This window comes from Leucopleurus acutus (assembly GCF_964270905.1).
Source record: "Leucopleurus acutus genome assembly, contig: HAP1_SCAFFOLD_993, whole genome shotgun sequence".
NCBI classification, from domain to species: Eukaryota; Metazoa; Chordata; class Mammalia; order Artiodactyla; family Delphinidae; genus Leucopleurus; species Leucopleurus acutus.
In genome coordinates, this window is record NW_028138497.1 from 21,889 (window position 1) to 25,486 (window position 3,598).

Below are 3,598 nucleotides of genomic sequence, written 5' to 3' on the forward strand. Positions count from 1 at the left end.
ATTCTTGTAAAGCTGGGATGGAATGGTATTTGAAGAGACAGGGAGTCAGCTAGGTCACCAAAAGGAAAATATCAAGGCAGAGCTGGCATCTTTTTCTGTCCCAGTCCTCGTCTTTGCCGATCATCCTTGTCTCCTCAGCGGTCTTTCCTTACCTTCAAGAGCTGCCTTGGGAATTCCTTGGTGGTGCAGTGGTTGAGAATCCGCCTGCCAATGCAGGAGACACGGGTTTGAGCCCCGGTCTGGGAAGATCCCACATGCCGTGGAGCAACTAAGCCCGTGTGCCGCAACTACTGAGCCTGTGCTCTAGAGCCGTGAGCCACAACTACTGAGCCCGTGTACCACAACTACTGAAGCCCACGTGCCTAGAGCCCGTGCTCTACAGCAAGAGAAGCCATTGCAATGAGAAGCCCACACACCGCAAGAAAGAGTAGCCCCTGCTCGCCACAACTAGAGAAAGCCTGCGTGCAGCAGTGAAGACCCAGTGCAGCCAAAAATAAATTTAAAAAAATAAAATAAAATAAAATAAAGCTGCCTTCCGCCAGGGAAGACTAGCCGGCTTCTCTCTAGGTATGGCTCAGCTTCTTGGGGATGTTTATTTGGTCATGCAAGAAATAAAACCAGCCCTTCACCTCCTGGAAGAACCTCTTGCCTATTGCCTCTAGCCCAGAGGGATCTAACTTTCCATTTCTGCTTGGTTCTTCATTTTTTTCTAGTACTTTTACACAGTGACCTCCTTAATCCTTCTTGTTGCTTTTGGCAAAACTGGTTATTCTAACCCTGGTGTAAGGCTTGTGGCTTCAAAGTCAGCATTTCCCCAATAAGGTTTTTCAGCCACCCAACCCCAGAGCTCAAGGCTTCCTTCTGCTCTGCCCAGTGGCCACTTTACTGTGGTCATTATCTGTTTTCCTTCCTATGTTCTGACTTCGAGGCTCAGGCAGTCGAGTATCTCTTGTGCGACTTCCTTTTGATCTGGGTATCAAGAGCATAGGAGAGAAGCGATGCAGTCCCAGCCCTGGAGGAACCTACAGTCTGGTGGACACCCAAGGCCAAGGGAAAAGCTTGTAGGAGCCCTTGAAAAGAAGCAGGAAAACAATGCAAAACAACAATAATGCTTTCCATCTGTGCTCCGAAGCCCTTTCTCATACATTATTTTCCACAGTGCAGAGCACATCCGTGATATGGAAAATGTGGGGTGGTGGCATACTCGGGAAAGGCTTCCATCTCAATCTGGTCTGCAGCCCCCAAGAGGTCGTCTTGTTTGGCTTCATTCATTCATTCTTCCTCAAATACATATTGAGCTCCTACTACGTGCCAGGCACCTCTCCCCTTAGTTGTCTGCAGAATTCACGCCATCTCTCATGTTCCATTGCCCTCCATCTTTTCTGCTTATTCCCAACGCTTTGCCTCAATCCCACCTATAGTGGTTTCTATTCATCTCCTCTTATTCTATTTTTGGTGGAAAGGGGAGCTGTTGCTCCCCAGTTACCATATAATAACCCTTCAGAGTCTGTTATTAGGCATCCTTGGGGCTGCCGTATTTACCTTTCAATAAAGCCGAGTTTCTCTGCTCTACTATATGGGGGCTGACCAAGGCTGTAAAGGGAGGCGCCCTCTGTAAGCCTCTTGCTGGCTGTGCCAGGCTGGGAGGGAAAGGGTGCACACAGCAGTGCCCGTTGTGTGGAACAGAGCCAGCTGGAGAATAATCGCCCGATTTAGTGTGAAAACCTGATTCAGGTGGAACAGGTGCTGCCGGGGTGGGAGGGTGTCTGTGTGGTCATGGCAGATCAGAGAGAACTTTCAAAACACACTGTCCAGTGTTTAGTGACCTGGAATGCGTCTCCCTGTCCACCGTGTCCTGTTGACAGCTGCTCATTCCCAGGCTTGGTAGACCTGACGTGCCCAGTCCATTCCCCCTAGGTGTCCCAGATCAGAGAACGGCGGGAGATGTGGGCTCCTCCAGAGTGAGATGTGAATCAGCTTTAGATGAAGCCTGGAGTTGTCCTGCGGTCCTCACAGAAACTGCCTCCTGGAGATAGACTTCTCCTCTTGGGTGTGAGCTGAAGCTGGACTGACCTTGGGGAAAGGAGGTTGTATCAGTCAGGGTTCTTGGTTATAAGCAACAGAGCCAGAACTCGAATTTAAGGAGAAGGGAACGTATGGAGAGGATTTTGGAGCGCGCACAGACTTCACACCAACGCTGGGCAAGTAGGCTTGGAAAATGAGAACAAAGGAGGCACTGTGGCCGGAACCCAGGCCTAAATCACAATCCCGAAATGGTCTGGCAAAGACCCTCGATGCACTGTTGCACCTCCAGCACCGGCAGCTTTACTGTGGGCAGTTGCCACTGGTACCCTTATCAGCATTGCCCCAGACACGGGGTGTGGCTGCCTCTGTCAGAAGGGGTTTCCATGTTCTCCTTCTTGCATCACTAGTTCCCTATTTATTGTCAGGCTTGGGGCAAAGGGGTCCTTTGCCCAGGCTTGGAAGACAAACATCTGGTGTTTTCAGCTTCTACATTCATGGATGATCCTTGTCACTCTCACCTCATTAGATGGGGAACTCCCCCAATCTAGAAAGTACTGGACGCTTAAAAGCTGACTAATGCACATTAAAGGGGTCCTGGGAGTGAAAGAGCATCATGGTGGATGCTCTGAACCGGTCTGCCTAACTGTAGCTGGCAGCTGTTACAAAACTGAAGTGTATCAGGCACCAACCGCCCGCCAGCAGTGGGCGAAGTGCTTTTCCATCCTGCGTGCCCTCAGGTCCCCACCACAACCTTGTGAGATGGTGGGGACGTGAAGGAGGGCAAATAGTAGTGTCAGTTATGAAGGAGGTTTGGCACTCGGGCTGAGGAGTTTGGAGGTGAAGAGGACACTGCACATATCTGGGCAGGAAAGCCCACGTGGCCTCACAAGACTGTGCTTGTGGAAAACTAGAACCGAGCTGACACTGAGGTCATCCTCCTGCCGTCCTGTGTCCTTTCTCCTTCCTTCCCTGCCGCACGGCGTCTTGGCCGTCTTTAGCTGGGGAGCCTCAGGAGTCCTTCTCACTGAGCTGGTGTGCCCGCCTCTGCTCCTGTGAGGTGTCCCCTACGTTTCAGGGCTTACCCAGGGGCTTTCCCACATGCCCATCCAATGTCCTCCCAGCACGGGCTGGCGAAGTGTCTACCTTGCCCGGGGTCCAGATGGCACTCAGTACTGATGACCCCAACTCTCTGCCTCTCCCTGCAGCCGTTAAGCACAGCCGGCATCCTGAGCTCCTCCTCTACCACTTCCAACAGGTTAAGGAATAGGCCTTGCTATCGGACCAAAGCCCTGAACTCCGAGGTGGATGAGAGCCTCTTCGGAGCTATCAAGGTAACCCTCACCCAGCCCCTCCAGGGAGCGGCCACTTGGAGGCAGTGACCCAAACTAGCATTGCTCAGGACAAAGCTAGCTCTGGGCAGGCCACCCCCTCCCAGGTAATTCTCAGACTGAAGACCGGGAGGGGTTCTGAGGCTCGAGTGCACGAGCTCGGACGCCTAGTGGAGCCCAAGCAAACAGGGCACCCGGCTTCCTCCACCATGAAATCCTTAGGTCTTCACAGCATTTAAAAATCT